The following is a 14,383-nucleotide window of genomic DNA, read 5'->3' as shown; positions in this document are numbered from 1 at the left end:
CCAACTCAGGAAGGCATTTAAGAATTGCCAGAAAGCAAACAAAAATCTCCAGGAAAGGGGTTCACTTTACAAAATACGTCGGTAGCTGACTCTGTAGCGTGCAGCTGCAAGCTGCCTGCCAGAGCCCAGCTCCTGAGCTCACCGAGTGGTTACACTTGAGTCTCACCTCTGTCCTCCCACCGGCTCGGGCGCGCGGGCCACCGTCAAAGGCACCCACAGCCACTTGACACCGTACGTGCTTGGGGCTGGTACGAGCTACACTGCATGCTAACACACAAACCTGTCCCAGGGAAGGAGGGTCGGTGTCTTCTTGAACAAAAGCCCCACTGGCCTGGCCACTTGCTGCTGGGAGGCATTCAGGCATCGGGGGTGGCGGTCCTCCCACTGGACACCCCCCTCCAAGGATGCCTTGCATTCCTCCAGCAAATACCTACTGAGGCACCACCCTGGGGAGTGGAGCCACCAAACGTCCAGTCCCCGTCCCCAGGGAACTTGCTACAGTGTAGGGAGGAATGAGGAGAGACTCTCCTGAAATTGCAGTGTGTTTTCAGAAGGGAAAGTGAGGGCAGGTGGGCGGTGAGGAGGTCAGGACAGGGTATGCCCTCTGCGCCCCTGTCTTCTGTCCCCTCCAACTGAGGCCCTCCCTTCCCCCTTCCTCCCAGGCTGTGTTCGATATTCCTCCCAAAAAAACATGGAAACACCATCGACAGACAGCCGTTCTTCGGACTGGGTTTTAGTAAGGGTCAGTTTAAGGTATAATCACATGGCCAGAGGTAAAGAACTTGGGGACAATGTCACTACAAGCTTCGCTAAGCAACACACCTTCCAACCCTGCCTGAGACTGTACCATCCCGCTGCCTCCCCCGAAACCATGAGATGCCTTTTTCCCTGTCTTCTCATGGTCCCTTCCATCTTCACTGTGAAGTTCACGGGTCAAGGACTGAACCATCACGTGGGAATCATCACTTACCGCATGAGTAAATGAGGTCAAAGATTCAGCACCGTACCAAGGCCATAGAGATCAGTAAATGTTTTCCTGTGCCTATCTGCCTGCCTTCCTACCAGCCTGAATTCCTTAGGAGCTCCCGTGGTTTCATCCGGGATCCACAGCGTCCAGCGTGCAGACCTGGCTGTGGCAGGTAGGTAATCAATATTCATACTACGAATGACTTGAATGGCCAGTCACATCCACCACACCGTTCCAGACAAATACCCAGCTTATGGCGCATGAATAAGCCGACCACAGCGTCCATGGAACGTGGCTGCTGTACCACACGCAGACCCGGGCACCGTCACTAACACAGCAGCATTCCTACAGGCAGGTGGGTATTTTACTTGCCAAAAATCCAGCTACTAATGGAATGTTACTAAGCAGTATTTGATGTGGGACAACTCAATAATTTAACTCGACCTCTATTCTAGGAATCTATGTTGGTCAGAGATAACAGAACCTACCAGACTCTTGCTACTATAGTTATGACACAGACCATTAGCCCCTTGCTACACTCCTCTAACACAGAACCTTGCACACGGAGGATCTGAAGAGGCTGAGGCCCGTAAAGGTATCAACCTTAACACCCGAGCAGGGACTCAAGAGCCAAAGAGCTGGTTTGCCCTTATGGGCTATGCAACCCTGGGCAAATTCCTCATCTGTAAAATGGAGACAATAGGTCCTACTTCATGGGGTCATGGTGAGGATTAGTTGTTTCTGGAACCCTGCCTGACACATGAGAACCTTACGTGTAGCTAGCTAGCAGCAGCATCCTCATCGCCTTTGTTCTGGCTCTGGGTTTCTGTTTGTCCAGAGTCACTGTCTTTCTAGCCGCCCTCTTTCTGTCACATGGTTCCAATTCTCCCAGCCCATCAGAATCACCTAGAACACATTTTTAAAAAATCGAGGAACCAGAGACTCGATCTGCTGGTCCAAGGTGGGCAATACTAACAGACAGGCAAGGTTGAGAACATGGGTGAGCCTCTGCCACTGAGACCCTGAGATGAGACTAAAGCGACGGAGACGCAGCTCCTTGCTCACTGCAGCCTGGTACTCGCCCCGCATTGTCTGTGGCTGCGTCCCGGGACCCTGCATCCGAGCGCAGGGATGCGAGCTGGCTCAGCGTGCCCTCCCACGCCAGCGCCACCGAGGCTCGCTCTCTCCTGCTTTGATTTACCTCCCTTTTCCTTCTGGCGTAGCCTGGGGTAGGAACCAAACAGGGAGCAGACGCGCCAGGACACGCCGTCTGGGGCTGGGAAGGCCAGCTCAGAGCCCAGCTGCCCCGGGGGACGGCTGTGGCCCGGAGCAGGCAGCCGGCCACCTCCACGTTACCTGTCGCCATCTCCGTCCTCACCCATCTGAGCCAGGGGACAACTTGTCTTGAATGAAGTAATTTTCTGGAAAGTTAAAATTTAGAACTAAATTGCTAAAAGATGAAGTGGACGAGACCGCTCTCTGCTTTTGATGGCAGTCTTTCCAGCGTCCTCCGGGTTGTCCTGCCTGAGTAAACGGAGGACGTCACATGACACACACACGGCTCAGGACCATGGCTCTGCTGGACACTAGTGGCTCTCAACCCTGAAACTTTCCTTAGCCGACTGCTCTTTTCGTTCCCTACCCTGCGACCGAGGGTTCCTTCTTCACCATTTGCCCAGGCAGACAAGTAAGCGACCTTGTTAAGCCAGTCATTTCAGGATTGTACTTGCTGTGAGGAGGTTCAGGGTAAAATCAGATTAAGCCCCCAGAAGTACATAGGCTTTGGACAATAGTTTTTCCCACCAGGCACTGCAGATTTGGGGCCGTCTTCCACGCGGCTGAATCTGACCCCGCCTAGATATTCTGCCCTCTCGTACATGGACTAGGCTTTTGCAGACTTGCTGGCTTGAGCTGAATTAGACAATAGACCCCCCCCGCCCCCCGCCGTGGTCACAGAGAAGGCTTCTCTACTTTCAGCAGGCTCCGCCCCCTAATGCCCTGCCCAGGGTCCCACGAATTCTCAAGTGCACATTTCACTGGAATATACTGTAGCACTTCTCATGTGCAGATGCCATTGCACCCTAACCTTGACGGCATTATTTCCATTTTCAGTGAAACCTTGGGCCAAGTGATACTGCATATCCACACTTGATAACACGGTTCTATTTGTTTAAGTCATCTCGATACCCAACATGGGGCTTGAACTCCTGACCTGGAGATCAAGAGCCGAGTGCTCTCCTGATTGAGCCGGCCAGGTGGCCCAAAAACATGGTTTTAAAAAGAGCAGGGATACACACACACACACACACACACACACACACACACACGAGGCCTACCCTTCTTCCTTATTATTCGCAAGTATATCTAATAAAACTTGGTTTGCTTGTGCCTAGGCAAAGTCCACAGTTCAGATTTTTTTTTTCTCCACCAACGTCTTATTGTAAAAGGGAGGAAAAGCACTTAATTGGGGTAGTTCGGTATTGAGTTCTCCTCGTTCCCTCTATTACAACAAGATCTGCCCATGCCCAGGCTTCTTAGTTAAGGCAGGAGGTTTGGGTTGAGTTATTCTTCAACTCCTAGAGCGCGTAAGACCCTTAAAGTGGTGCGTACCTTGAGGATAGCTCATTAGGATTTGAATTGGCAAATTTCACGTGCCTGACTATTCTGTTCAAATTTCAAAAGATAACCCCAGTGAGAGAAATCTTTATGAGACCAGGAGATAATGTATCATAAACCAGTGATAAGATAAAAGACATCTATAAGCAGTAGGAGTTAAAGCAACCCCTTATCGGAGAGACAGTCAATGCAATGGGACAGGAAGAGATTAGAAAGAACAGAATGGGCGTTGGGCTAATCCAGAGAAGGAGTTATTCCAGTAGAAGGGAAGAAAGTCCAGAAGCGTGGATGACCAGAGCCAAAAACGAGAGGGACTCAAGCAACCGTCCATCGTCCATCAGTGATACCATCAGAGAGACAAGGAAGAAACAGTTGCAAGGCAGGCCAGTCCCCGGGGATGACTCATGGCCTGCCCCGTCCCACCCCATCCCCAAGACTCACTGTTCAGTGACAGGAGTAAAGAGGAAAGGTAGCGGAAGGGACAGCACGATAAATTGACTTCCTTCCCACAAAGTCACTTAGAGATCATCCAGCTCAGTTTTCCTCTAAAAACTTTACGCAGATACGCTCCCTTCAGCAGAAGAAGCTAACTCTCCAGGGTCTGGAGCTATGGCGTAAAGCCATCGAACAACCAAGCACGTTTTGCCTTAAAAGTTCACATGAACATTGCGTGTTATGTCATGGCATATCCATGTTGGTTTTATTTTTTAAAATAAAATATATCTTGGCTCTTTCAGCAAAACGGATGCTTGGGTGACCTGGGCCTGGTTTACCCTGCAGCTCTGCCCACGTGCTGGCACACCCCCAAAATGACCCCACCATGCTGGTGGTTGAAGAAGTTGGCCTCTACACAGGCCTCCTCCCTGACCAGGTTGGGAAATGAGGCCACAGAGGCCATGCGAGGCTACCTCCCAGTGCTGGGGCCAGTGCAGACCCAGAGATAGGCCCTGGTCTCAAGGAGCCTAAGGTCCCACAGAAAGTAAGCAGGTGGCCAGGGTTGGGGAGCCAACCCAGGCTTTGCCACCCCTCCCCTGGTCCTCCCTTCTGCAAGGCTGATTTTCATGGTCCCTAAAAGCACCCCCCCACCACCCTGCTCCCCGTCTCTGTGGCCCAGCAGAAAGTATCTACAGCAGGAGGCCTGGCAGTCTCCAGACTCCGGCTAATGCTATGTTCCCATGCTATGTTCTTCGACAAGGGCAGGACACCTTGACTGCCAGTCTGCTAGTCCTCTCCCTGCCCAGAGAGGCAGGCAGGGTCGTGTCATATGGTTTACCCGTTCTTAGGCAATTGCAGCTCAGTGCTTGCCCAACACCCACAGGACACAACTAGATCCCAGCCTGGCAAAGCACACGTTCCAGAAAGGTACATCTTCTCTGGGGAGCCAAGCCAAAGCGAAGCTGTTAGGACCAGACTGTCTTAAAGACAAATCACAGTTCAGCCATTTGAGAAGACAGAAGGAGTGGGGTGGAGGGGATGAAGTCCCAGTTTGGCTCAAATTGGACCCAAAATAAATAATTAAAACAATCAGGCACATTTAAAACATCTCTGCGGTCCTTTCTCCCTTTCTGCCCTACTCACACTTTAACCCCACTCTCCTACCAGAAGTGGGAGGCCAAAGGAGGAATTTAGTGACACCACAAAACTTTCATTGCATCATTCAGTCTTAAGTAACTTCTTCAATTTCCACATGATGGGGGGGTTAAGATGTAGAATGTCTGCTCATTTATGTGAAGCTATGGAAGGTCCTTTAACCCTGAAAGAAGATACAGGGAAGTTGTGGGAAAGAACGCATCATGCAAGCACACACAATGCTTTTGTAATTTCTGCCTTATCCTGTAGGCAGCCCCTATCTGGTTCACCTTTGTACCCTCAGCGCTTGGCCCACAGTAGGCTGGAAACAAGGGTTCAGCAAGGAATGCCATGAGAGGGTTCTGGAATCGCGTGGGAGTCTAGAAGAACAGACTCACCCGAGCCCCCCACCCCCACCCCAAGCCCATCTTTCCAGTCCTGGAAAGGAGAAGGGCAGACAAAGGAAGGAACAAGGTGGCTGGATGTCCAGCATTACCAGGCACTGGGCTGGGGAGCCGGGGCCTTACCTGAAGTAGGGGCTGGTCCCAGGACAAGCAGTAAAAGGGCCCTCTGGCCTAAGTGAGAAGGCCGAGAAGGCTTGAAATGCCTTCGCGATTGGAAGGGGAGGGTGCTAAGAGGCAAATAAGTAACCAGTGGGCCCTGGGTGTGGAGCTCACTGGTTGGCTAGAAACTGGGAATTAATCAGGAACTCCCAGCAGACAGACCTGAAGTCCTTGTGGCAAGCGCTCTCACAGTTCTTTCTGTAGATATGTTAATCCATCCCGCCCAGGGGCTGTCTTGCCCTCTGGGGGAGTTGAGGGAGTTGAGGCCCGTGGGCCTTGCCAGGATGAGGGGCTGGGGCCACCCAAGCAGAAGGCTGTGGATGGGGCCCTATTTGAGTGCTTCCCGTTACAAGTCTGCTCCTCATTTACTTTCTTAACTGGTTTTCAATTCTCAGCTGTTAATTTAAATGACCGAATTGCCCCTTTGGTTTGGGCTGTGGTTGTAAACCTGGTGAGTACAAGTTAGTCCTGAGAAATGGGTTTGCTTGGATCCGGGAGCCAGAGGACCTGATTTCTGAGGGTCAGAGGTAGGAGTTCCCTGAAGTCCTCAACTGCGGGGGATTCCGCCCCCCAGGGGACAACTGGCAACGTCTGGAACATTTCTGGCTGTCACTCCTGGGGTGGGAGTGGGGGTGGGGTCCACTGGTGGAGGCAGGGTTGCTGCTAAACATCCCACAGGGCACAGCAGGGCCCCGGGACAAAGCATTGTTCAGCCCCAAATGTCAACAGTGCCCAGATCAAGAATTTGTCCTAAAGGAATGTCGGCCTGGGAGGACCTGGGGGGGGGGGGGGGGCGGAATCAGGTGAAGCAAATCTGACCCCTGGCTCCCTGACCCCACCTTTCACAAGGCTACAACACCCATTCTGTGCCAGGTACTCTGCTCGGTGCTAGAAACAGTGCAGTTAGAAAGGCAGTTGTTAGGATTAAACCTTAAAGAGCAAATTGCCATTCAATGTCATAGCATCTACAGTGATGTTTTATGAAGGACGGGTGACGGGATGGAGGATGAATGTCAGAAAACAGAGGCAAGAGTTTCAGGAGATAGACACAAAAGGTGCCGCACGTCTGGGAAAGGAAGCGGCTCACCACCGCAGGTCCACGCAGCCCGCCCTTCCCCGCAGCAGAAGAGAGAAAAGAGGGGCACGGAGCCGGGCCCAGGAGGAAGGTTCAGAGATGGTACCGCTGGTGTGCGGAGAGCGGCGGCATCCTGGGAAGGAGCACTTGGGATGGAGAGGCTCTTTAAGCTTTCATCAGCCTGGGGTAACCTCAGCCCACGGAGAGGTGACAGCTCACGAGAGAGCGCCGGAGACGGGAAGAGACCAGATTTCGCTCCCGGTCAATGCATTTCACCGGTTCTCATTTCAAAGTGTGTCCGAGAGAAGCGCAGGCAGTGTCTTTCCAGATAATACTCTGCCTTTACAGGCGACGATGGATTTGTTGACAAGCAACCACACAAAGGAAAGTCTGCCTCTCTACCCACAGCCTCGGGAGCCGCTCAAGCAGCCACCACAGGTGTCCTTGAGAGCAACTTCTCAGCAAAGGTCAATCCTTGGTTAAAAATTAGTTTTGAGGGGCGCCTGGATGGCACACTTGGTTAAGCGTCTGGCTCTTGGTTTGGGCTCAGGACATGACCTCAGGGTCATGAGATCGAGCCCCACACCACACTCAGCACGGAGTCTCCTTAAGAGTCTCTCTCCCTCTCCCTCTGCCCCTCCCATTCCTGCTCTCTCTCTCTCTCAAATCAATAAATAAATCTTTAAAAAAATAGTTTTGAGAACAGTTCATGTTTAATTGGATGTCATGTCCTGCACTGGCAATCAGCTATTTGAACCATAGCGCCCTTGCCCTTCCCCACCAGATCAGCTCTCGGGCTAAACCAGAGCATCTAAGCTCCCTGAAAACCACAGCAGCTTGTCTTCTAGGCTCTGCTTCTAGCTGTTCCCCAAGTTCCAAAACACTACTGTCTCTTCCAGTCTTTCTGCAGCTCCCAAACACTGGGGTGCAAGGGATCCAGGGGAAGGTCTGCATGGTAGAGAGCTGATCATTAGGTCAGAAATGGTCACTGTGTGTCTGCTCAGTCCATGGCACTGTGCTGGCCCCGGGCACAGATGGATGAATATGGCACCAACGGCGTGGGGGGAGGGGGCACGATACACCGCTGAACAGTCTTGTTCACATCTCACCTCTGATCCTTATTATGAAACCAGGTGAGTAACTCACTAATCTTTACTCTCTGCATCCATAAAGTGGAAAGTGGTAATAGTTCTACCTGCCTGATTCGTTATGAGGCTAAAATGAATCGATAGATGTGAGGTCTCTGTACTAGACGGGCACACAGGAAGTCCTTGTCAAAGTGGGCCGTTACCATTCTCAGAGAACCTATAGGTTGGCTGGTCCCCTGAGCATCTCCGATGGCTTCTGCAGGTGACCTGCCATCCCCCCCCCCTCCCCAGACCGAGGACTAATCTTCTGCAGCAATTTTAGGGATCAGCTTCAGATTCCTATGAAGCCCAAAATGTGCCTCTTCTCTTAGAGGAACCTATGTAGAAATAACCATGGAATAGCCGCTAGGTATAACCCAAATTCGGAAGGGAGAGATCTGTGCCAGCCAGAGTTATCTGGAACTCTGAAACAGCTTCACGCTGGAGGGAGAAGCTGACCTCATCGGAGATCAAAATACCAAAGAAGAAGGGGAACTTGCTAAATATTTCCTCTGAAGGTCGGGTAGGCAGAGGACAGCAGTGCTTCAGATGAACTCGGTCGTGTTGCCAGTAAAATCCCTGTGCTGAAGGTAGAGATCCAGTTCTGAGGAGCTTCATGACATCAGGAAATACAGACAGGGTAAGTGCTCCAATTCGGTTTTAACAGTCTTTATTTTGGCTATTTAGGTGTTGAAACCTACTTGTGGTTCTGTCGGAAGGAGGTATGGGCTTGCAATGCATTATGGAGAAATCTAGCTCTAAATGACAAAAGGCTCTTTCACAAACCAATGGGCACACCATTTTGATGACAGTGGGAGTTTCTTTTAAAAATGCTTTACTTGAAGTCCATCTGGAGGGAGCTATAGTCCCGTGGAAGTCTACAGGTAAGTCACTGTGAGGGAACTTTGATCGATGCTCAGCTAATGCTTTTCAGAAAGAGAACAGGTAAGTCTTCTGGATTCTATTCCTCTATGGCTCCAGGGTCAGAAATCCCACCTCTTCCCATTTCATGAATCAACAAATGTATATTGACACCAACCAGTGCGAAAGAGAAAAGAAAATTATAAGACGGACAATGGTCAAACAGCTAACCCCTCTTTCCTTCTCCGCCCAGCACAGGCTATACATAAAATTGTTCAATGAAGGAAGCATGCGGTGCCGTTGGCCAATAAATGCCTCTCTCAAAAACAACCCTCCCTAGTTTAAGGGACTGTTTCCACATTTGTCTCCCTGTTCGTTCCTCAGCTTCTTTAGGACAGAAATAGTTTCCTATTTATTGCTATACCCATAATTTAGAGTGCCTGACACATGATAGTCGGTATCATTTGTTGAGTGAATAAAGAGGTGGATAGATAGATAGATAGATAGATAGATGAATGAATGAATGAAGGGTGACCGAGAAGTAGGATTTGGGATCACAGGAAGAAGTAGAACAAGCCAGACTGGAGTAACGAAATGAAGACAAAATCAAAAACAGTTAGAAAATCTTTGGTGGAGCAAGAGTGCATCTTAAAAAATAGAGGAGACAGGTTAGATAGAGCATTCCATGATAATGTCCTCCAAAAATTGCTTTTATTTTAAGATCTTTCTCCTTAATCATTAGAAGTATCTCCCTGAAAAACCCTTCAGATATTTGAAAACTGTAGCTATTTACTCTGTATCCAGTTTTGCTCATGGTTGTGTCCACAGCACTTGGCAGATTCAAGAACACAGTGACACAACGATATAATGAATACTGTTAAAAGAATACGAGATACAATGAATATTGTTAAAAGAATGGGTTCCTGCTGTGAGCTTGCTCTTTCCCACAGCCTTAGCTGGTGCTCCCTGATCCATACCACGAAGTCTAATTTCAGAGAACCAACACTTGCTTTCCAAACAGATTCTGTCTTGGACAAAGACTATTGAATTAGAGTTGACCAGGCTCTGAGTCGTGCTGGGTGATTATTAAGTCAGGCTTGATCACATACGTCTCTCAAAACACGTACCAAAAACCATTTAGAACTGTGAATGCAGAGTCTTCCCACACCCTGTAGACCTCCTTTTGAGAATGCAGCGGACTGCATAAAACGTAGTAAGTTGGCCACGTGCTCAGCTGAGCACCCCACAATTTAAAGGATGGCGGTGGTAGGTATCACTAGGATGATGTTGTAGGGATAGGTGAGATTCCCTCTCCCAGATTTCTTATTTGTTTGAAGTCTGATTTAAGTCTGGCCTTCATTTCTTGAGCTTTTCCTCAACAATAACTGAATTAGGTAGGCTTCCACCACCTACTTACATCGCCTTTCTCCTACCGGTCTTTCTTCTTCTGGTTTACACACAGTTCTGTCCCTGAATCTATACTCACCAGCACAGAGTTTACCTGCCCTGTTTCCACACTAAAGACAGACTTCTCCCCCGCTTGGGAAAAGAATGGAGAACCACGCGCCATCTCCTACCCCCCAACCCCGTTAGCCGGGACAAATTTGCCTTCTTCCCCCTTGACTTGCCCATCTCCTCTCCTTCCAACAGTCACGTCCTCATCCCGGTCATGTTCTTCGCAGACTAACCGCATCTGCTCCCCCGTCTCCCTCCCGCCTGGCCCCTGCCTTCCAGCCGTGTGCGCATCTGCATGTGTTGTCACCCCCGTCTGGCGGATCTTTAACTTGGGCACCCAACTCAGAGCCTCGCAGACAATGAGGTCCCAGCCCCATGGAAACTGACTCCAACTTCGCAAATCCCTTCTTTGGTGTCACATCTAGACAGCCTCTTTCCTGAGACCCCGAATTCCCTTTGCATCTATAGCTCCATTGACCTTCCCAGGTCAAGGCTGCTGATTATGTTTTTAACCTCTGCTCAGGGTCCCATGATAGGACAGTATTTATTTATTTATTTCTGGCTGTGCTTCCAAACGATTCTTGCCCTTTGAACTCCATTCCATAATGCTTTTTTGTTGTGAAATTGCTAGGTCTGGAAACTCCATCACAGACTTAGACGTACACACTGGCCATCTGCTTGGCAGGGCCATGGGGTAAACCTACATCCTTGAGCCACTTTTCTATGCTTTATGCCCTTTAATTAGTTCTCCGGGCTTTCACTCTGGTTCTAGTTAGCCTTGTGCCATGCTCTGCAGTCCTGATCTTCCGATAATTTTTGAATCTGCAATACTTGAGCTCTCTTGCACTATAGCAAGTTTTGTAAGTCCTAGATAATAGCATGTTTAGGTAAGGATCTCTGCAAACAGAACCTCATTAAAACCACCCCTTCTTCCTGTTTCCATGCTGCGGGGTTACTCTGAGGTTTCTAAGTAATGCTTTTGGCTTCAGTCGCAGGAAGGCACTATGAGGGCTGAGCGACCTTCGCAAATCTTTATTCAAAATTACAGATAATTTTAAGAATCAAGGATGAGATGACTATCGATCTGTCTCATAAAGGCTAATTTGTAATTCAACAGACTGAATTAGGGGAATGGGGTCAATCCTCAGCTACACTGAATAAAAGCATCAGCTCGACTCCAACCTGTTAACAGTCCCGTGTGGACTGCATCTTTATGACAGACGTGTCATTGATTCTACTCATATCTAACTTTGCTGATTACTGGGTAAGTGGTACTTTTCTCTCATGCTTTATATCTTTCCTGAAAATCAATTCTTTTTATCCCCACAGAGGATAGTAAGAAGATTGAGTAGTTTTAACTTAGGACTTTGACTTGTCCCTGTTGTCCCTGCCCACCTACACACACACACACACACACACACACACACACACACACACTTTCTCCCTCTTCTCATGATATTCTTTTCTAACTGCGGATGCTTGACTAATAATCACAGATGGGTGAATGCTTTCCCAATTTTGAAAAAGAGAAGGTCTGCGGACCCTCACCTTCATGAGAGCCGATCGCATGGGGGATCCATCTAAGGACCACGGGCACAAAACAGAATCCTGCTGTGGGTTACCTTTGGTTACTCACTCATACTTGTTGAACTTAGATTTTGTGCCAAGTAAGTGCAAGCTAGAGCAAAGAACCCTCTTTTGAATATTTAGACTCGGAGGCAAACCTGTGAGGCAGTAACAATGTATCTATCAGGGCTGATTCTCAGGCACCCTCTGAAACTTTTTTCAAGAATCTCACCTCCTTTAAAGAAGTGAGCGCTCGCCCCCCTGCTTAGTCTGGCTACAGCATTAATATCACATCTAGAGAACTGTCCTGGTTTTCTAAAACAGACCAGAATTGAGGACTTGCATAAACACCAAAGTATTCCTTCTATAACTCCTAGAGAGGATGGAGAAATTCAGAAGCCAAAAATTAAGTAAATAAAGAGGTAATTACAAAAGCCCGTTTCCTTGACAACACCCCTCCCCCAGCCCTCCTGTGATAGGGAAAAACCAAAATGAAAGTGACGAGGGGTAGCCACAGAGCCACGCTGGATTTTAGCAAGCCGAGGCAATAACCAGCCGGAAAGCAGTAGGCTCGGACCGAAATACAAATAAATCCATTTATATCGGGGCTGCCTTTTGTGTAGTATTATTTTTGTGGTTGCCATAGGAACGCCAGGGACGGAAGAACGTGTTGCATGACACAGGAGACCGATCTGTAACAGGAACCTTCTCCCCAGCTTCATCCATTGCAGAGAAAACGCTCTCGCCCAAGGGGAGGGGGCCGCAGGGGGGAAACTCAGCCCAGAACAGCAGCTCGAAATCACAACATGGAAAGGCACGCTCACCCCGCTGAGCACAAAGAAAGGGTGCAAAACCCCGTCTGCCTTCCAGGCTCTGCCCCCTCCACGTCCCCACTGTCGCCTCACTTCCTTCTCCACCTTCCACTCTTCCTCGTCCTGTACCTACCCCTTCCAGAGGTTTTAGTGAGGTCCAGCCGAGGAGAGGAGATCAGTGATAGAGAGAGAGACACAGACATCCGCCACGCCCAGAGGTGAATTCGCCTGGAAACAGCACGAACAGCACATACCTCGTTTCTGGCGGCCCCTGGCACATGGGCTTAGAAATCAGAAACTGAAAGGGTGCAGGCTGGGGTGCAGAAATTACCACTAGTTTATAGGAGCTGTAAATCAGCCAACACTGGAAAGAAAAAGCGAGACTCCACCCATGGGGTGGACCCTTCAGGGGAAAAAAAAAAAGTGGTCCTCAGCTGACGTCTCTCCCCACCCCATGTCACTTCCTTTTAAAGCTACAATTTAGCAGTTACGGGGAGGGAAGAGAGGAGCTGGTGTAACATGAGTCACTCCCTTCCTCTTCCAATTAGTGCGAGGAAGTGCTTAGGTTGGCTCCGCGTTTGAAATCTGTGGCTCGGAAACCTGCCGGAATCAGAAACAAAGCCCGCTAGGTGGCCTTTTCTCTTCCTGCCCGCGGCCCCCAAAATCCTGTTGCATCCCCGCGCCGACATGGCTCCTCCAGCCTCAGCGCGGACGGACTCCCGCCCCGGCTGCGTGGCGACCTGGAAATCGTCCTAAACCCGCTCGCTTTTAATTCAGCCAGCCTGCGATCGCTTTGTCTTGGCGGATGCCCCACACTCTGCAATCCCCCCTCACCTCTCGCTGCTACGCTGTGCTGGGGAGGAGACTGCTCTCCACCCAGGAGAGCCCCAGAGCACCTTCAAGGAAATAATGCCGAAAACCCAAGCGATCGGAGGCGTTCAGAACTGGGAAAAAGCAGCAGCTCTGAGGTCGATGTAGTCTCTCCCCGCAGAGCAGCCCCCAGGATCGATTACCACTGCACACACGCGCGCACACACAGGCACGCGCAGGCACGCACGTGCACGTGGCATTCCATGTAGTGTGCTGGAGAGGGTCTGGGCAGACCTTTATAATGACACAGTGTCATGGCAACTTTAAAAGAGGCGGGCTGTTGAAACTCCAGAAAGGCCAGGTCTCTTAACCTTCCCACAACATTATTTCAACCTCCAAATAGTTAGGATGTATGCCCTTCAAATGTCCACCGTTAGAACCATAGTCGCAAATAACGTTGGAGTATTTAGGTATGACTCTTGTGTTCACTCCCATTCTTCAGATGTTTACCATCCACAGGGAAAAATCAAGTGCTCACAGATAACTAGACCACATTGCAAAATTACTAAGACCAGAAATTGCTAAAAGCAAAACAAAACAGTGTGCCACGAGGACAGAGAAGATGGAAGAGTTTTCAGTTATGGTGGGGGGGGGGGGGGAGGGCATTCCTAATTGAGGAAAGGGGGTTTGGACTGGGTCCTATAGGGTGTGTGGCATATTGATGGTATGTGGTGGGAGGGAGGGAGATGGGGTGGGGGATGCGGGGGAGGATGAAGGACATCAAAGGCATTAAAAAGGAGTCTGAACAGGGATCTCAAGAGAAAACTCATTTGTGGCAATGGCTTATTTTAATAGCCAGGTGAAAATTAATTTGACCATATAGAAATGCTTATAAAAGATGCTTGCAAGACCTTTCTTAGAGCCAATGCAATTTTTAAGAGTTCTCATAACTTTTCAAATTA

General features: G+C 49.6%; 1 protein-coding gene across 3 annotated transcripts in view; it reads right to left on the bottom strand.

The window, feature by feature from the left end:
* Nucleotides 1-13,009, bottom strand: part of AGPAT4 (1-acylglycerol-3-phosphate O-acyltransferase 4) — a 120,492-nt gene extending 107,483 nt beyond the window's left edge. The window contains exon 1 of one of the 3 annotated variants that reach the window (XM_026505176.4): nt 12,745-13,009. The gene's annotated coding sequence lies outside the window, so the exon portion shown is untranslated. Of the gene's footprint in view, nt 1-5,679; nt 5,849-12,744 lie in introns of those variants that run through there. The other 2 variants (XM_026505175.4, XM_057310909.1) reach the window with 2 other exon arrangements.
* Nucleotides 13,010-14,383: the final 1,374 nt, after the last annotated feature.

Source organism: Ursus arctos, unplaced genomic scaffold, assembly GCF_023065955.2.
Source record: "Ursus arctos isolate Adak ecotype North America unplaced genomic scaffold, UrsArc2.0 scaffold_13, whole genome shotgun sequence".
Taxonomy (NCBI): domain Eukaryota; kingdom Metazoa; phylum Chordata; class Mammalia; order Carnivora; family Ursidae; genus Ursus; species Ursus arctos.
This window is presented reverse-complemented; position numbering and strand designations above follow the sequence as displayed.